This window comes from Mustela erminea, chromosome 1 (genome assembly GCF_009829155.1).
Source record: "Mustela erminea isolate mMusErm1 chromosome 1, mMusErm1.Pri, whole genome shotgun sequence".
NCBI lineage: Eukaryota > Metazoa > Chordata > Mammalia > Carnivora > Mustelidae > Mustela > Mustela erminea.
The window spans coordinates 124,000,014-124,021,793 of record NC_045614.1 but is presented as its reverse complement, the minus strand read 5'-3'; the positions used below and the strand labels follow the sequence as shown (position 1 = coordinate 124,021,793).

Below are 21,780 nucleotides of genomic sequence, written 5' to 3'. Positions count from 1 at the left end.
CAGGATTTCAAAGATGTACTCCCACATTCACAGGAATATTATTTACAATAGCCAAAATGTGGAAGCAACCCATGTCCATCGACAGATGAATGGATATTCATGATGTAGTATATACATACAGTGGAATACTATTCAGCCTGAAAAGAAAGGGAATTCTTACACATGCTACAATCTGGGTGAACCATCAGGATATTATGCTAAGTTAAATGAGCCAATCACAAAAAGGCAAGTATTTATATGAGGTACCTAGGGTAGATAAATTCAGAGAGAGAGAAAGTAGAATGATGGTTGCCAGGGGCAGAGGTGAGAGGGAAATACAAAGTTGCTGTTTAATAGATAAGTTTAGTTTTGTAAGATGAAAACAGTGCTGGAGATAGACTGTATAGCAATGTGAATGTACGTAGTGTACACTTCAAGAATGTGTAAGATGGCAAATTTTATGTTACATGTGTTTTAGCACAACTAAAAATAAAAACAAAGCTGAAAGTGGAAAGCAATATTAAAAATAAAGATGCTAAGATGAAGCCTGGATGAAGTCACTACACAAAGTATTTCATAAGATCTTACAAGTTTGATTGGAATGGACTATATTTTGTTGTTGTTGTTGTTTTTTCTTGGTTTGCTGGTGGCTAATGGAAAGAGGGATGTATAGTTTGTTTTAAATAAGCCATTTTCTCAATTCAAATATTTTATAGTTTAATCAGAAAGATCACTTTATTCAAAATTACCCTATAATGTAAGTCTATGGCCTCAGTAACAGATTTACTGTAAGGGATCTATATGGTTGCTTCTTAGAGCTTCTTTCAACAGGGATGTTATCTTAACACCAAATCTCAACCTAGTAACCTAAACTCCAGAGTAGGTGGAATGGGACTATAAGGAGCATGTATGCAATTGTATTGTCACTATGTAAGGATTCAGTGAAATCGTAGTGATTAGGTCTTAACTGGTCACTTGGTTCACTACAGAAGATACATCAAAAACTAATGATGGGGGAGGAGGAGTCAAGATGGTGAAGAAGTAGCAGGTTGAGGCTACGTCAGGTAGCAGGAGATCAGCTAGATAGCTTATCTGAACATTGCAAACACCTACAAATCCAACGGGAGATCGAAAAGAAGAACAGCAATTCTAGAAACAAAAAAATCAACCACTCAAAACCTTCCTGAAAGGCAGGACTGGCGGAGAAGTGAATCCAAAGCAAAGGGAAGATAGACCGCAGGGGGAGGGGCCGGCTCCAGGCAAGCGGCGGAGCAACAGAACACAAAATCAGGACTTTTAAAAGTCTGTTCTGCTGAGGGACATCGCTCCAGAGGCTAAACCAAGGTGAAGCCCACACGGGGTCAGCATGGGTCCCCAGGTCCCGCAGGGTCACAGAAGGATCGGGGGTGTCTGCCGCAGAGCTTGAAGGTATTAGAACGGGGAAGCTGGCTACAGAGACAGAGCCAAGGAGTGAGCTCTCAGCTCAGGGTTACCTTGAACCGGTCACAGCCTGGGTGAGCTCAGAGCACAGCCGGAGGACAGGGAGATAGGAGTTATTGGATGCTATTCTCTGAGGGCACACTGAGGAATGGGGCCCCGAGCTCTTGGCTCCTCTGGGCCGGAGACTAGGAGGCCGCCATTTTCATTCCTGTCCTTCAGAACTCTATGGAAAGCATTCAGGGAACAAAAGCTCCCGAAAGCGAACTGGAGCGGATTACTCAGCCTGGCCCCTGGTAAGGGCAGTGCAATTCTGCCTGGGGCAAAGACACTTGAGAATCACTACAACAGGCCCCTCCCCAAGAATATCAACAAGAAATCCAGCCAGGACCAAGTTCACTTACCAAGGAGTGCAGGTTCAATACCAAGGAGAGCAATGGAGTTCCAGAGGAGGAGAAAGCAAAGCACAGAACTCATGGCTTTCTCCCCATAATTTTTTAGTCTTGCAGTTAATTTAATTTGTGTTTTTTCCTTTTCAATTTTTTTTCTTCTTCTGCTAATTTTTTTTTAACTTTTACCCTTTTCTTTTTTTAACGTTTTTAAATAGTTTACCTAATATATGTGTATATATATATATTTTTTTTCTTCTTTATATTTTTTCTTCATTCATTTTCTTTTTTTTAATTGTTTCTTTTTTTCTTTTTCTGAACCTCTTTTTATCCCCGTTCTCACCCCAAGATTTAGGGTCTCTGCTGATTTGGTTAAAGTGTATTTTCCTGGGGTCTTTGCCACCTTTTTAGTATTTTACTTGCTCCTTCATATACTCTTATCTGGATAAAATGACAAGGCTGAAAAATTCACCACAAAAATAAAGAACAAGAGACAGTACCAAAGGCTAGGGACCTAATCAATACAGACATTGGTAATATGTCAGACATAGAGTTCAGAATGACGATTCTCAAGGTTCTATCCGGGCTTGAAAAAGGCATGGAAGATATTAGAGAAGTCCTCTCGGGAGATATAAAAGCCCTTTCTGGAGAAATAAAAGAACTAAAATCTAACCAAGTTGAAATCAAAAACGCTATTAATGAGGTGCAATAAAAAATGGAGGCTCTCACTACTAGGATAAATGAGGCAGAAGAAAGAATTAGCGATAAAGAAGAACAAATGACAGAGAATAAAGAGGCTGAGCAAAAGAGAGACAAACAGCTACTGGACCATGAGGGGAGAATTCGAGAGATAAGTGACACCATAAGATGAAACAACATTAGAATAATTGGGATTCCAGAAGAAGAAGAAAGAGAGAGGGGAGCAGAAGGTGTACTGGAGAGAATTATTGGAGAGAATTTCCCCAATATGGCAAAGGGAACAAGCATCAAAATCCAGGAGGTGCAGAGAACCCCCCTCAAAATCAACAAGAATAAGTCCATACCCCGTCACCTAATAGTAAAACTTACAAGTCTTAATGACAAAGAGAAAATCCTTTAAGCAGCCCGGGAAAAGAAATCTGTAACATACAATGGTAAAAATATTAGATTGGCAGCAGACTTATCCACAGGGACCTGACAGGCCAGAAAGAACTGGCATGATAGATTCAGAGTACTAAACAAGAAAAATATGCAGCCAAGAATACTATATCCAGCTAGGCTATCATTGAAAATAGGAGGAGAGATAAAAGCTTCCAGGACAAACAATAATTAAAAAAATTTGTAAACACCAAACCAGCTCTAAAGGAAATATTGAAAGGGGTCCTCTAAGCAAAAAGAGAGCCTAAAAGTAATAGATCAGAAAGGAACAGAGACAATATACAGGAACAGTCACCTTACAGGCAATACAATGGCACTAAATTCATATCTCTCAATAGTTACCCTGAATGTTAATGGGCTAAATGCCCCAATCAAAAGACACAGGTTATCAGAATGGATAAAAAAACAAAACCCATCTATATGTTGCCTACAAGAAATTCATTTTAGACAGACACCTCCAGATTTAAAGTGAGGGGGTGGATAAGAATTTACCATGCTAATGAACATCAGAAGAAAGCAGGGGTGGCAATCCTTATATCAGATCAATTAGATTTTAATCCAAAGACTATAATAAGAGATGAGGAAGGACATTATATCATACTCAAAGGATCTGTCCAACAAGAAGTTCTAACAATTTTAAATATCTATGTCTCTAATGTGGGAGCAGCCAACTATACAAACCAATTAATAACAAAATCAAAGAAACACATCAACAATAATACAATAATAGTAGGAGACTTTATTAACACTCCCCTCACTGAAATGGATAGATCATCCAAGCAAAAGATCAACAAGGAAATAAAGGCCTTAAATGACACACTGGACCAGATGGACATCACAGATATATTGAGAACATTTCATCCCAAAGCAACAGAATACATATTCTTCTCTGGTGCACATGGAACATTCTCCAGAATAGATCACATCCTGGGTCCTAAATCGGGTCTCAACTGGTATCAAAAGATTGGGATCATTCCCTGCGTATTTTCAGACCACAATGCTCTGAAGCTAGAACTCAATCACAAGAGGAAATTTGGAAAGAACCCAAATACATGGAGACTAAACAGCATCCTTCTAAAGAATGAATGGGTCAACCAGGAATTAAAGAAGAACTGAAAAAATTCATGGAAACAAATGATGATGAAAACATAACAGTTCAAAATCTGTGGGACACAGCAAAGGCAGTCCTGAGAGGGAAATATATAGCGGTACAAGCCTTTCTCAAGAAACAAGAAAGGTCTCAAGTACACAACCTAAACCTACACCTAAAGGAGCTGGAGAAAGAACAAGAAAGAAACCTTAAACCCAGCAGGAGAAGAGAAATCATAAAGATCAGAGCAGAATCAATGAAATAGAAACCAAAAAAACAACAGAACGATCAATGAAACTAGGAGCTGGTTCTTTGAAAGAATTAATAAAATTGATAAACCCCTGGCCAGATTTATCAAAAAGAAAAGAGAAAGGACCCAAATAAATAAAATCATGAATAAAGAGAAGAGATCACAACTAACACCAAAGAAATACAGACAATTATAAGAACATACTATGAGCAACTCTATGCCAACAAATTTGACAATCTGGAAGAAATGGATGCATTCCTAGAGACATATAAACTACCACAACTGAACCAGGAAGAAATAGAAAACCTGAACAGACCCATAACAAGTAAGGAGATTGAAACAGTCATCCAAAATATCTAAACAAACAAAAGCCCAGGGCCAGACGGCTTCCCTGGGGAATTCTACCAAACATTTAAAGAAGAACTAATTCCTATTCTCCTGAAACTGTTCCAAAAAATAGAAATGGAAGGAAAACTTCCAAACTCATTTTATGAGGCCAGTATCACCTTGATCCCCAAACCAGACAAGGATCCCATAAAAAAAGTGAACTACAGTCCAATATCCTTGATGAACACAGATGCGAAAATTCTCACCAAAATACTAGCCAATAGGGTTCAACAGTACATTAAAAGGATTATTCACCACAACCAAATGGGATTTATTCCAGGGCTGCAAGGTTGGCTCAATATCCACAAATCAATCAGTGTGATACAACACATCAATAAAAGAAGAACAAGAACCATAAGATACTCTCAATAGATGCTGAAAAAGCTTTTGACAAAGAACAGCATCCCTTCCTGATCAAAACTCAGTGTAGGGATAGAGGGGACATACCTCAATATTATCAAAGTCATCTATGAAAACCCACCGCAAATATCATTCTCAATGGAGAAAAGCTGAAAGCTTTTCCGCTAAGGTCAGAAACACGACAGGGATGTCCATTATCACTACTGCTATTCAACATAGTACTAGAAGTCTTAGCCTCAGCAATTAGACAACAAAAGGAAATTAAAGGCATCCAAATCAGCAAAGAAGAAGTCAAGCTAAACTCTTTGCAGATGATATGATTCTATATGTGGAAAACCCAAAAGACTCCACTCCAAAACTGCTAGAACTTGTACAGGAATTCAGTAAAGTGTCAGGATATAAAATCAATGCACAGAAATCAGTTGCATTTCTCTACACCAACAACAAGACAGAAGAAAGAGAAATTAAGGAGTCAGTCCCATTTATAATTGCCCCCCAAACTATCAGATACCTAGGAATAAACCTAACCAAAGAGGCTAAGAATCGATACTCAGAAAACTATAAAGTACTCATGAAAGAAATTGAGGAAGACACTAAGAAATGGAAAAATGTTCCATGCTCCTGGATTGGAAGAATAAATATTGTAGAAATGTCTATGCTACCTAAAGCAATCTACACATTTAATGCAATTCCTATCAAAATGCCATCCATTTTTTTCAAAGAAATGGAACAAATAACCCTAAAATTTATATGGAAGCAGAAAAGACCTCGAATAGCCAAAGGAATATTGAAAAAGAAAGCCAAAGTTGGTGGCATCACAATTCAAACTTCAAGCTCTATTACAAAGCTGTCATCATCAAGACAGCATGGTACTGGCACAAAAACAGACACATAGATCAATGGAACAGAATAGAGAGCCCAGAAATAGACCCTCAACTCTATGGTCAACTAATCTTCGACAAAGCAGGAAAGAATGTCCCATGGGAAAAAGACAGCCTCTTCAATAAATGGTGCTGGGAAAATTGGACAGCCACATGCAGAAAAATGAAATTGGACCATTTCCTTACACCACACACAAAAATAGACTCAAAATGGATAAAAGACCTCAATGTGAGAAAGGAATCCATCAAAATCCTTGAGGAGAACACAGTCAGCAACCTCTTCAACCTCAACCGCAGCAACATCTTCCTAGGAACATTGCCAAAGACAAGGGAAGCAAGGGCAAAAATGAACTATTGGGATTTCATCAAGATCAAAAGCTTTTGCACAGCAAAGGAAACAGTAAAAAAAAAAAACAAAAGATAACTCACTGGGAGATAACTCCCAGATAACTGGGAGAAGATATTTGTAAATGACATATCAGATAAAGGGCTAGTGTCCAAAATCTATAAAGAACTTAGCAAACTCAACACCCAAAGAACAAATAATCCAATCAAGGAATGGGCAGAAGACATGAACAGGCATTTCTGCAAAGAAGACATCTAGATGGCCAACAGACACATGAAAAAGTGCTCCACATCACCGGGCATCAGGGAAATACAAATTAAAACCACAATGAGATATCACTTCACACCAGTCAGAATGGCTAAAATTAACAAGCCAGAAAATGACAGATGCTGGCGAGGATGAGGAGAAAGGGGAACCCTCCTACACTGTTGGTGGGAATGCAAGCTGGTGCAACCACTCTGGAAAACAACATGGAGGTTCCTCAAAAAGTTGAAAATAGAACTTCCCTACGACCCAGCAATTGCACTACTGGGTATTTACCTTAAAGATACAAACATAGTGATCCGAAGGGGCACATGCACCCAAATGTTTATAGCGGCAATGTCTATGATAGCCAAACTATGGAAAGAACCTAGATGTCCATCAACAGATGAATGGATCAAGAAGATGTGGTATATATACACAATGGAATACTATGCAGCCATCAAAAGAAATGAAATCTTGCCATTTGCAACGACGTGGATGGAACTAGAGGGTATCATGCTTAGCAAAATAAGTCAACAGGAGAAAGACAACTGTCATATGATCTCCCTGATATGAGGAAGTGGAGATGCAAGATGGGGGGTTAAGGGGGTAGGAGTAGAATGAATGAAACAAGATGGGATTGGGAGGGAGACAAACCATAAGTGACTCTTAATCTCACAAAACAAACTGAGGGTTTCTGGGGGGAGGGGGTTTGGGAGGTGGGGGGTGGGCTTATGGACATTGGGGAGGGTACGTGCTATGGTGAGTGCTGTGAAGTGTGTAAACCTGGCGATTCACAGACCTGTACCCCTGGGGATAAAAATACATTATATGTTTTTAAGAAATAAAAAAAAATTAAAAAAAAGAATAAAAAAAACAATGATGTACTACATGCTGATTAATTGAATTTGAATTTAAAAAATGAAGAAACAGAATTTTACCAAAAAATTTTTAAATTTTTAAAAAAATAATGAAAAACTAAAATAAAGTATAACAGTCCATAATTTATTTAGAAGAATTGAGAAGTCCATGACTTCATTTTAAATATTTCCCATTGACAAGAGAGTTAGGACAATAGAATGACCCAGTTTAACAGTATGTGGGAGAAATGAACTACTTTATGAAGATTAGAGCATAAAATCAGAATTAAAGGCATTGGTTTTTGAAATAAGAAAATTATAGTAGAAAAGCACATAGCTCTGCCAAAAAAAAAAAAAAATAGTAGCAACGCATTTTCTGGAAAAGCATGAAAGTAAAATCTAACTTTTTAGGAAAAACAACAAGAAATCATTCTTAAATTACTTCTTGAAATCCCAGCATGTACATGCACAACAGAAAACAAGTTTAGAGAGGACAAACGGGACTAACTCAAACATTATCCCTGATGTTTTGCAGCTCCAATTACCATTAATTACATGTGGAAAATATTAAATTACTCAAATGAGCAACACTTGTTGTATCATGCTTAGCGAAATAAGCGAAATTTCTTGACATAATCAAAAGTCAGTGGGATAAATGTTTGAAAATTTTGCTATATTGTCACAGTATTGAAAAATAAATAGTCAGAAGGGGAATATTATATTGTCTTCATTATAGAATTAATAATAAACATATATTAAAGAATGATGAGGATCTATGTTTAAGTATGAGATTTCCTCATTTAGAAAAATAGAATGAAGAGTAAGGATGCAAAGAATAAATTTGATAGGCCTTTAATATCAAGAAATAGGAACCTTTAAAAGGAGGCCTCCTAAGGCTTTTTAGCCTTCTATATTCTTCATCGACATAAATATCACTGGTTAACATGCAACAAATAATCATCAAAAATAAGTATGACATCCTAGTATATCTTTACAAATGTGCAACAATATGTCTTTTTGAGCAAGGGGAACATTTATTTTTCTTTACATTCCTTTTATGTTTTAACTCTGTATTCATTGGAGACCTCTCCATAATGGAAAGTAATGCTCACCAATATTATTTATCTTTATATATACACACTTAGAAAATTTCTGACATATAATGGACACTCAATGAACATTTATGGATTAAAATGCTACTGAGTGACTAAACAAACTTTTCCTTGGGAGACACAAGAGAACCTAATCTTATCTACGATCCATCAATGAGATCTACATCTATTATGAACTGAGTATACCAAGGGCCCTCTCTATTGCCTTTTGCATTTATATCCCAGTTGGACATGAGATTTACACAATTTCATCACTCCTTCCTGTATGCAGATGTGATCAGTAATGAAAGGCAGTTTATGTAATTAAAGGTTATAAAGATCCAGACAGATAAGTAGGCCCTTTGGAAAAAAATTTCAATACAGCATTATTTTTCACAATTTTACACCCAAAGAAAAAACTCCACATTTTTGTAGACTCTAATTGTGTCTTGCTTTTTTTTTTTTTTTTTCTCCATCTGTCAAATGCTTGGATAGAGTAAGCATGAAATGGTTTCCCATTTATTTTTCATCTACATTGTAATCCAAAAGACTATCTAGTAAAGGCTGTTAGTAAATCACTTGGTCAGCTCTCCCAACAAAACTGTCTTTGAGTAATACAGTATATCAACCTATCTTTTGACATTTTCATTTTTTGTTCTTGACATTTTCTCTTAAAAAAATAATACAGTGTTGGCCCTATTATCTTTTCTTGATAATAAAAAAGTTGATACTGGCTATCAACTTTTTTGTAGAAAAGCTATCAAGATTCAGAGACAAAGATGTAGATGTAAGGCTCTATTCATTTGTCTATGTAGTTTGAGGGGGAGGAGGGTAGAGCAGTGGTGTTGGTGGGTTAAGAACAGCATGAAAAATATCACATGTATTTTTCTATTCTCTGTGTTGCTGGGGTGGGATGCATTTTAGAATGCTTACTTTGAAAAGTACAATTAATAAATTCTCCTCTGTTCTAACCTATCAGAATTACTTATGATTCATTCAGCAACAATTATTGAGTATAAACCACGTTCCACACACTAAACAGGTTCTAAAGAAAAGAGCCTGAAGGGTAAATACGTACTTAAACTAAGATTTTGGGTAGCCCTATTGTATGGAAATAGGTATCTGCCTGCATTTTATTATTTTTTTTTAATGCTGCCTTCAACTGGCAATTACATAAGAATCCTTAAAATGAACTTAAATAAATTATAGTGGCTTCTGTAGTTTCACTGGATAATGACATGGGATGTGTATTTCTTTTAGAATTTGATAATTAAGAGGGATTTTTTGATAGCAGAATCAAAACTATTTGCATTTTATCATATATTAATGTTGCTCATAGTAACATCATGATTTCTTGGTCTGAAGACTAATAAATGACATCCAGATAACAATATTTTACCTACTATAAACCCCCCTGTAGCTCCCAAATCAAAGAAATATTACTGCAACACTTTATGAAATAGTTGGACTTTTGACAATTGTCCATGATTTCCCTTTGATGAATTAAGAAAATCAGTGGGATCATACCACAATGGGCACTGTATTTATGTATAAAGTGTCCATTCTGCCTAAATCTTTATATTAAAGCCAAAATTTGATTGGATATGGACTTTGATTATGGGAAAAGCTCCCAATGTTGGATCCAATGTTTAGTTATAGGCCAAATTACCATTACTGAAAGTGACTCCAATTAAGGAAGTCTACTAATTACTAACACTATAAATAGGAATGTTAATGGTTTCTCTTTGAAATACAAAGGGATTTTCTAATGTGTTTATTACTTCTTTCTTTATTGACAAATCTCCACTTTTTATAACCAATTCTCTTTGACTCAAAGTGTAGAGTTGCAATCTGTAGTGACTTGTACCAAATAAAGTGTCATAGCATATTACTTTGGAAAGAATAAATTTTCCAGATATTTTTAAAAGTGCTACCTTTTCTGTAAATATAATGGCAACAGCATGTATCATGCTCCTTTTGTTTAAAAAAGTTATGTTAGATACCAAGGAACTAAGTCCAAAATGAAAGTTTCAGCCCAATTGTGAAAAATTATATAGATACTCATATAACCAACAATAAATGAGTTGAACTTGAAACAGTTAATTGGGGGATGTATACCAAAAAAGGTGGAAAAACAAAAGCCTTGGGCAAAGGGTCTTCAATGACAGGAAAATGTAAAACTTAGAAGGAAGTCAGGAAGAAATGTGTTTTGAGCTGCATATTAAAATGGTTACATTTAGGGAAAAAAGGCAAAAAAAATCAAACTGGAAGAGTGTACCCCCAAATTACTGGGTGGTAGAGGATATCAAAAACTGCCATGTAAATTTGCTTGAATAAAGTAATAAATTGACTATCGAGAAAGGCAGAAGCCCAATAAGGATCTGTTCATTAGTTAAAGGATTTTTAATTTTATGGAAGAAGTTAACAATGCTTCACAGATTACTAAACAAGCACATGATGAAAACATGTTTTAAGAAGACAACTACATGAAGTTGCAACTGCAACTATTCTGAAGAAAGATACAAAAGTTGGGAAAAAGTGTGCTATAAACTAATACAGTGATTCTCAAAATGAGGCCTGTAAATTCCCAAGGATTCTTTGGCCCTTTTGGGGCCCTGACATCAACATCATCATCATTACTATTTTCATAATAATATTAGATATTATTTTCCTTTAGCACTAGGTTGACATTTGTACTAACATTGCAAAAGCCATAGCAGGCAAAACTTCAGAAATCAAGTCATTGATATCAAACTGTTCTAGTATTCATTGAGTGTATTCTTTACCATTGTATATACTTGTTCCCCCCACCCCCAAATGATAAATCTCAACACCTGAGTGAATGTCTTTTTAATATTTGGCGTGATGAGACAGGATACATACATAAAGCACTTCTCTCAAAGTATGCTGACTGTCCTGATGAAAAGAACTTGAGCCGGGCGCTTGGGTGGCTCAGTGGGTTAAAGCCTCTGCCTTTGGCTCAGGTCATGATCCTGGGGTACTGGGATCGAGCACCATGTCAGGCTCTCTGCTCGACGGGGAGCTTGCTTCCTCCTCTCTTTCTCTGCCTGCCTCTCTGCCTACTTGTGATCTCTGTCTGTCAAATAAATAAATAAAGTCTTAAAAAAAAAAACAAAAGAACTTGTGCCATTGTATGCATTTGTGAGCTGACTTAGCTGCTGTTCATGGAAGACCATGTTTTACATGGAAGAACTACTAACAAATGGATTATCAGACTTCAAGTTTGGCAGACTGTTTTTGAAAATGAAATAAGTGTGCCTGTCACTTAAAGAAACACAACTGACAGCATTTATTGCCAGTGTTAGAAGTTTGAGCTTTCAAGCAAAAATTAGAATTTTGGAAAACATATTTGTCACTATGAGCTTGACAGCCACCCAATGCTTAACGAACTTCTGACGAGATTGGTGATACTAACACGTACAATTTAAAAAATTTACTATTGCATAATAGAAATTTGCAAATAATGCAATATTTTCCAAATAACCAAAGTATGATATTACTAAATCATAATAATCCATTCAAAGTATAAGAAAAACCAATGGCTTTCAATGTAAGAGTTTAAGTTGATTGATAATGGTTCCGGAATCCACATTATAATTAGTCTTTCAGAAACTTTCACTTGTCAAGTCTTGGGGTAGTATCAAAGAAGAATATTCAGTATTATCTGAAAAGTCTGTTAACATTTCCTTTCCTTTTCTAATTATGCAACTGTGTCAGATTGGATTTTTTTCATACAGTGCAAACACATGGCAACAGATTGAATACAGAATCAGGTATGAGAACTCAGTTTTATTTTATGATACCATACATTAAATAGATTTTCAACATGTAAAACAAGGATATTCTCTATGTATTTTTTAAAATATAGCTATTTTTAATAAAATATATATTTTATGTTAACATGTAATAGGTTTATTATTTGTAAATGAATAACTAAAAATTTTTAAATTTCTGTATTTTAGTTTTTAATATAGATATATATAACCCAAATAAATTAAAAGCTCTTTTTGGATCCTCAATAACATTTAAAAATAGAATGGTTCATAAGGTCAGTTTGAGGACTACTGTATAAACAAAAAGTCAAAATTTGAATGAAGGCTCTACCTATAAGAATGAAGAAGACGCACATGGGAGATATTTGTTTAATAATTTGCACTATACCATGCCACCATTTTACTTTTTTTTAAAACCAAAAATATCTCTGTCTCCTTTTTTGGGGTACATACATTTGATGTCTCAATGTTATTCTCATATTTTTTTCTTTCCACAAAAACCAAGGTTCTATAAGAAAGTCTTACAGGAAACAAAGATCTAAAAAATGAAAAGATTAAAATTAATTATATAGTGAAGTTATATATTAGATCTCTTTCATCTACTGATCTTTCGTAAAACACCACAAAAATAGCAAATACTATTTTTGTGAAATTAACTGTCTTGTGTAAGTTAACTGTCCTGTGTAAAAGTTGTATTTGCTAACAAAAGCTTAATAATTGATAATATATCATGGCATCTGGGGGGATCAGTTGTTAAGCATCTGCCTTTGGCTTAGGTCATGATCCCAGGGTCCTGGGATCAAGTCCCTCATCACGCTCCCTGTTCAGTGGGAAGCCTGTCTCTCCCTTGCCCACTCCCCATGCTTGTGTTCCCTCTCTTGCTGTGTCTCTGTCAAATAAATAAAATCTTAAAAAATAATTGATAGTATCATATGAACATTTTTATCAATTAGAAAATTATTTTGTGTCAGGTAACTTATGAAAGTCATGTGGTCTGCACTTCCTCTAGTGAGAAAGATTCCTTTTCTTTCTTTCTTTCTTTCTTTCTTTCTTTCTTTCTTTCTTTCTTTCTTTTTTTGTTTTGTTTTGTTGGGTGAAGATTTTATTTATTTATTTGACAGAGAGAGAGAGAGAGTGAGAGCACAAGTAGGCAGAGTGGCAGGCAGAGGCAGAGGGAGAAGCAGACTCGCCAGTGAGCAGGGATCCCGATGCGAGGCTTGATCCCAGGACCCTGGGATCATGACCTGAGCCGAAAGCAGATGCCTAACCGACTGAGCCATCCAGGAGCCCCCAGTGAGGAAGATTCTTAAGAATTACATGTGACAGCTATAACCTGTGAGCAAAGTTATAGGGAATGCCATCAAGGAGACATTTCTCTCAAACTAAAGGTATTACCACTTATCATATGGTTGCTCTTCAGACGTCTATGAAGGATAAGGAAAGGTCAAAGGGCCGAGAGAGAATAAACAGAAGGAATATTTGCCATAGCAACAGATGAGGAGATGAGGGAGGGTTTAGGTAAATATAGCAGTAATAGTATAACTCCAGGATTTGCAAAATGCTATTTGAGGTTAACACAATGTTGTCAGTGATATAAAATGTCCAGATCCATGAAATACATGTTCCTGAACTGTGAAAAGTAAAATGGATACCAGACTGGTACATATATTTATAAGGTAGTCAGCTCTTCTAAGGTAATAGAATCATGCTAGTCAGGCACACTCAACAAGAGATTCTACCTGGAAAAGAAGCAAAGAGAAAATTTAAAATATCAAACACAGGCTGGCAAGAGCTATAAAATGATAAGGGGTTGGCATCTAGGACATGTTTTTTACCTGCTCTAGTAAAAACTGGTCTGCACAAAGTTTGTCTCCTGCTGCTTGTGGCCTTATATGTAGTGACTTCTCCAAGCCAAATATCCCAGAGAAGGTCTTTAGGACTGAAATGGTGGGAAAACATCAAGGACAGTTGCTTTAAGAATAAGACAAAATATCAATTTTACAGTTTTGCCTGGGTAAGGAAGATTCATAAGAGTAAGCTTGAATTTCTTAAAATGGTGTTCATTAAATTTGGAAATGTGGGTAGTCCTCCAGTTTTCCTCGAAGTTAGTTATTTTTAACATTTTTGGACATAGAGTATTCATCGGTTCTTTCTGTTTTCTTAGACTTCCTCAATTTTAGCTCTGGTCTTGACTTATTTTTCTTTTCTTTTCTCTTTTTCTTTTCTTTTTCTCTTCTCTTTTCTTTCTGTATATAGTATATATTTTTTAAGATTTATTTTTTAATTTAGAGACGGGGGAGAGGCAAAGGGAGAGGGAGAGAGACCCTCAAGCAGACTCCCTGCGCAGGGGTCTGTTGTGGGGTCTTTATCTCAGAACACTGAAATCATGATCTGAGCTGATATCAAGAGTCAGATGCTTAACTGACTAATCCACCTAGGCACCCATTGACTTTACTTCATTTTCTAACTACTTATCTGGAAATTTTTGCATGTACAGGCAATAAACTAGGAGGATAAAAACAATTATCAAAATGGTTTTCACTTTGTTGATAACCATTAGATGGACTAATCACCCACTGTATTAAACAGAGCAAAGGTACACATGAAAATAAGTTTGTGAATTCTCTACTTGTAAAATTTCAGAATTAATCCTTGAAAATCTAGAATTATTAAAAAAATCAATTGATCTTGCAGGAAGTAGAAACAAACATATTTCTTCTGCTCTCATTAATCAAACTTACCCCAGTCCACACCAATTACATGTTTTAGAACATTTCAAAATTTTAAGTATGTGGCTGCTTTTAATATCTCAGTGAGAATTTACAGAGAAAGAAGTTGCAGAAATGCTTAATGACTTGTTCATTCCTTCAGACTAGATTTTAGAGCTGGTGTATTAGAAAATGGGAAACAAATATAAAAAAAAAAATCTTGAAATAACATAGGAATAAAGCCAACTAGAAGGAGTGCAGGCTTTTTGCCATTTTCAAGGACCGAACTGAACGACATTTCCTGAGGCAGTATTCGGCATGGGAATTGTGCATTAGTACCCTTGGTCTGTTTTCCAAGAACCTTGTGAAAGTCAAAAGTAGGGTAACAACCAGCAATAACCAGTAGATTCACAATCTAAAGAGAGGTCCTGACAGGCAGATGTATTGTTGCATAAGAATACTGCTCCATTATATTAATATACTGCTTCCTCATTTATGAATCGTTTCTATATCAATGAGTAAATAGAAAAGAAAGATAAAAGTCAAATGAATACTGACTCCAGAGTTAAGAGTAGGCTAAATTATTAGAAGAGAAGAAGTAGAAGCTAGGATGAGACATAAAACATCAAGAAAGATGATTATAAATTAAAATGCAGTCAACTTGAATATAAGGGTAGACGATGACCTGTCTGGGTTAAGATCCATGGGAGGAATGGTAAAGTGTAATGGAGGTAATACAGGAATGCTGAAGGCAGGGTTATTGCAATTAATCTATTGCAGTTCTGTTATAATAAAAAAAAATAAGCATAAAGGGTTGTGAATATATTTACTATGAATAGAATAAAATCCTTTTATTATATCTTTTGAAACTTGGACAAGCAACTCAAGGTTCTGATCCAGCTTCGGAACTATTACTATATGGTGACTAACATAACACAATAAGAAAATAAAATAAAATAACAAAAATTAAATTTAAAAAAAACCTACATTGAAAACTCAAGAGAAGTCAATCTGTTTTGTTCTGCCTTTGCTTTGTCTTAAATTTTCCTCTCTGATCAGACATAGCCATTGCTAGCTCCTCTACCCTTTCCCCTTCTTCTTTTCCTTCCTTTCCTCCCGTTCCTCTCCCTCCCCTTTCGCTTTCCTCCTCTTGGTGTCCTGCTCCCTCTCTTTCTCCTCCTCTTTCTTCCTTCTCTTCTTCTTTTCCTTTTCCTCCTTCTCTCTTTTTCCCTTTCTCTCCCCCTTTCTTGCTCTTCTCTTTCTGCTTCTCTTGTTTCTTTCCTGCTTCTCCTTCAGAAAAGAAACTTCAAATAAGATGTCTGAGCTATCAGACATCTTATTTGTGTTTCTTGTGTTTTTATTAAGGTAAACAAATAATGACTCTTAGGAACTTACACATTTATAATCCTTGGATAAAATATACGACCACATTTAATTATTTTCTTGAATTTATTAGCTTTAAACTTCATTATCTTTTTTTCTCACTTAATTTTTTTTTTAACACAAATAAGCTTATGTGTTTATCTTTCAAGACAGTTTTATTAATTCATGTGATAATCACAATGAAGAGGCAGAGCTTCAGGTAAAAAGAAGAGAAAAAAGTGACAATGCATGTTAGAGTCTTGGGATTTAAAAGCTGTGTTGCATCAATATTATACAGTAGACTTGCTAAATCACATATGCGGAAAGAAGGCTTTTTCAATCAAATCAGACAAGTGATAGGTGAACCTATATTTTATGACTTCAGGGACAATGGTCACTACATCCAACTGCTATCTCAATCTGTATGGGGATCCCTCCAGATTTAAAAAAGACTATGATTTTCATTATTTTCAAGCTGAACTAAAATGACAACCAAAATTTTTAGGAGAAAGAAAAACTACCATATTGTCATAAGTTTGCTGGAAGGTAGTTTCTTTGTCTATAAAATGGTAGTAAGGAAAAGTTAGGAAGTTTTTGGAAGAATTAACCAAGAGAGCATATGAAGTACCTAATCATACCTGCTACATGGTAGATGTTCAATAAATACTTGTTTTCATTCCTTCTTGAGAACTATTTCTTATGCAGTCAATTTTGCACTGCAGAAAGATATTCTGGTTGTTCCTGCGGTGTGGGATAGTGAACGCTTTGCCCTTCCACACAAATTGGAATGTTTTATATTCTTTTAGAGTTATGTTTCATATTTTCTTCAGTAGAAGAGCTTTTTTTTTAACAGGTAAATATATTTTTGCAAGTATAAAATAGCAAGAGACATAAAGGTACTAATGATTCATATAGTATTTTATTTATTTATTTATATTTTAATTTTTTTAATTTTATTTTTTCAGTGTTTCAAGATTCATTGTTTATGCACCACACCCAGTACTCCAGGCAGTATGTGCCCTCCTTAATACTCACCACCAGGATCACCCAGCCACCCCCATTCCCCTCCCCTCCAAAACCCTCAGTTTGTTTCTCAGAGTCCACAGTCTCTCATGGTTCATCTCTAACTTCTTGAAAAGCCAAAGTGCCTAACTTGCAAAAGTCCAACAAGGTATCCTTAAGTCATGATTTCCCTTTGTTTTCTTCATGCTCATAAACTCATATAAACGTACATGGTCACACAGACACATACAGATTGTGCTAATGCCATTCAATTGGAAGGACTAACCAGAAATCAAGGGATTATTGAAGGAGAGAACTAGGAAGAAACAGATTTTTTAGCTCAAGCCTGAGAGTTGAGAAAAATGAGTATTGATGCTGTAATGACTTTCTGAAATGAATGACAATGTCTCAAAAGAGTTACCCATATATTTTCTCAAAACAAGAAACTGAGGCCCAGGGTCATATATATTCAGTTAGATCAAACTTTTTTCTTTTGTGTTCCTGTTATTATCCCCCTTACAAGCGTGTCAACATTGATACTTGGTAGCCTACAGATTTTTTCATATCAAGAATCTGGCACCAGCAATGCTTCTATTTGTTTAAGTACATCTAAGATTGTGAAAATTGTTTTGTCTTACCTAAAGCTACTGAACTATTCAATTTAATGGCCAAATTTTATTTATTTACTTTTGCTTATCAATTTTTGTTTTAATTTTTCCTAGCTTTATTAAGGATTACTTGATAAAAATTGTATATATTTAAGGTGTAAAATGTGATGATTTGATAATGCACACATTGTGAAATTACTGCAATCAAGTTAACTAATGCATTATTACCTCACATGGTTACTTTGGGAGGGGTGAAAACACTTATGATTTACTCTCATAGCAAAATCCAAGTATACGATACACTGTTATTAACTACAGTCATCATGCTGTATGTTAGATTCCCAGAACTTAATTCATCTTATAACTGAAAGTTTGTACTCTTTGACCAGCATTTCATTTCTCCTACCTCCCAGGCCCTGGCAATCACCATTCTACTCTCTGGTTATATGGAATTAGACGTATTTAGATTTCACATATAAGTGAGATCATACAGTATTTATCTTTCTGTATGTGGTCTATTTCACTTGGCAAAATGTTCTCCAGGCTCATTCATGTTATCACAAATAATAAATCTCCTACATCTTATGGCTGAATTATATTCCAATGTGAGTGCATGTGTGTATACACATCACATTTTCTTTATCCATTCATCCATCAACAGACATTCAGATTGTTCCCATATCTTGACTATCAAGAAAAATGTTTTAATGAGCATAGAAATACAGATATCCTTTCAAGATACTGACTTTATTTCTTTAGGTATGAAATCAATAGTGGGATTGCTGGATCATATGGTCGTTCTATCTTTAATTCTGAGGACTCTCTACATTATTTTTTTCTAAAATGGCTATACCAGTTTACAATTCCATCAACAGTGCACAAGCATTCTTCTTTGTCCATATCCTTGGCGACCCTTATTATCTCTTGTCTTTTTGATAATTGCCATCCTAAATAGGTATGAGGTGATACTTCATTGTTTTGATATACATTTCCCTGATGATTAGTAATGTTGAGGCCTATTCATGAATCTCTTGGCCATTTGTATGTCTTCTTTGGAAAAACAACTATCGGGGTCTTTTGCCAATATTTTAATCTGTTGTTGTTGGTGGTGGTGGGTTGTTTTTTTGTTTTGTTTTGTTTTTGTTTTTTTGGCTTTTGGGTTGTAAGAGTCCCTTATATATTTTGGATATTAACCCTTTATCAAATATATAGTTTGAAAATATTTTCTACGGTTCCATAGGTTGCCTTTTCTTTTCCTTCATTGTTTCCTTTGTTGCCTGAAGCTTTTTAATTTAACATAGGTCCACTTGTTTACTTTTGCTTCTGTTGCTTGTGCTTTTAGTGTCATATCCAAAAAATCAATGCCAAGACCAATGTCGAGAAACTTTTTCACTACATTTTCTTTTAGGACTTTTATGCTTTCAGATCTTACTTTTAAGTCTTTAATCCATTTTGAGTTGATTTTTGTAAATGGTATAAGGGTCTAATTTCATTCTTTTGCATGTGGATATCCAGTTTTCTCAGCATCAATTACTGAAGAACTATCCTTTCCCTATTGTGTATTCTTGGCATCCTTGTCATAGATCCATTTTTCATATATGTGTGAGTTCATTTCTAGGCTGTCTGTTTTGTTCTATTGATCTATGTGTCTGTTTACATGCCAATATCATTCTAGTTTGATTTCTTTGTTAGCTTTGTAATATAGTTTGAAATCAGAAAATGTAATGCCTCCAGCTTTGTTCTTTCTCAAGATTTATCTGGCTCGTTGGCTTTTCTGTGGTTCCATATGACTTTTAGGATTCCTTTTCCTACTTCTGTGAAAAATGTCATTGGAATTTTCATAGTGATTGCACCAAACCTATAGATTGTTTTGGGCTCTATGAATATTTTAACAATATTAATTCTTTCAATTCATGAATACAAGGTATCTTTTCATTTATTTGTGTCTTCTATCTTTCATTAATATCTTACAGTTCTTAGTGTACAGGTTATTCATCTTCTTGATTAAATTTATTCCTAAGTAGTATTTTATTATATTTGATGCTATTATGAATAGGATTATTTTCTTAATGTCTTTTTCAAATAATTCATTGTTACCAAATAAAGATGCAAATGATTCTTGTATGCTGATTTTGTTTTCTACATTTTACCCAATTTATTTATTAGTTCTAACAGTTTCTTGATAGAATCTTTAGGGTTTCTCTATATAAGATCACACCCTCTGCAAATAGAGACAATTTAACTTCTTCCTTTGCCATTTAAATGCATTTATCTTTTTTACCTAACTGTTCTGGCTAGGACTTCAAGTACTATGTTGAATATGAGTGGTTAGAGTGAGCATTCTTGTCTTGTTCCTGGACTTAGAAGAAAAGCTTTCAGCTTTTCACCATTGAATATGATGTTAGCTGTGGACTTGTCATTTATGGCCTTGATTTTATTGACATCACATTTCTTTATTACCTAATTCGCTGAAAGGTGTTTGTTTTTTTTTTTTTAATCATCAGGCTTTTGAATTTGTCAATGCTTTTTATGCATCTATTGGATAATCGTATGATTTTTATCTTATTTTGTTAAGGTGATATATTGTGTTTTTTCATTTGCATATGTTTAACCATCCTTGCAGCTCAGGAATATATCCCACTTGATCATCATGCATGATCCTTTTAGTATGCTGTAGAATTCAGTTTACTAGTATTTTGCTGAGGATTTTTTTTTTTTTTGTCTATATTTATCAAGGATATTGGAATGTAATTTTCTTTTCTTGTAGTATTCTTATTTGGCTTTGTTATCAGTGTAATGCTGGCCTTGTAAAATTAGTTTGGAAGTATTTTATTTTCTTCTATTTTTTGGAAGAGTTTGAGGACTGGAGTTAATTTTTCTAATGGTTGGTATAATTCACCAGGGAACCCATCTGGTCCTGGCCTTTTTTTTGGATAGGAGGCTTTTGATTATTCCTTCAATTTCTATCCTTATGGGTCTGTCCAGATTTTTTGTTTCTTCATAATTCTGTCTTGACAGTTTATACATTTCTATAAATTTGTCCAAGTCTTCTGGGTTATTGAATTTTTGATGTATAGTTGTTCATGGTATTCTTTTATAATCCTTTGTATTTCTGTGATATAAGCTGTCGTGTCTTCTCTTTCATTTATAATTTAATTTGAGTCCTCTCTTCTTTTCTTGGTTAGTCTACATAAAGTTTGCCAATATTGTTTATTTCTTCAAACCACCAATTTCTAGTTTTGTCGATTTTTTCTCTTGTTTTTCTAGTCTACATTTCATTTATTTTTGCTCTAATCTTTATTCTTTACATTTTTCTACTATAGGTTTAGTTTGTTCTTTTTCAAGTTCCTTGAGGTACAAAGTTAGGTTGTTCATTTAACATTTTCCTTTCTCTCTAAAATTTCCATTTATCTCTATAAACTTCCTTCTTAGAATTGCTTTTGCTGGTTCCCATAAGTTTTGGTATGTTGTTTTTGTTTTTGCTTGTCTCAAGATATTTGATTTTTTCTTTGACCCACTGGATTTTCAGGAGTATGTTGTTTAATTTGCATGTATTTGTAAATTTTCCAATATTCCTCCTTTTATTATTTCTAGTTTCATACCACTGTGGTCAGAAAAGATATCTGACATGATTTCAATCTTTTTAAAATCTGTTAAGACTTACTTTGTGCTCTATTTATGATCCTGGAGAATGTTCCACATGAGCTTAAAAAGGATGTGCATTCTGGTACTATTGGATGGAATATTCTATATATATATACATAGATTTTTTAATTTAGTTACCCTCCCCTCTGCCTAACCTGCCAGACAGCCCCTGCATATATTTGTTAAGTCCATTGGTCTGTAGTATCACTCA

At 34.9% G+C, this 21,780-nt stretch overlaps 1 protein-coding gene across 2 annotated transcripts in view; it reads right to left on the bottom strand.

Moving 5' to 3' along the window:
- The window catches only part of SPATA16 (spermatogenesis associated 16), a 243,516-nt gene that overhangs the window by 129,049 nt on the left and 92,687 nt on the right, over positions 1–21,780 (bottom strand). The gene's annotated exons all lie outside the window — the stretch shown is intronic.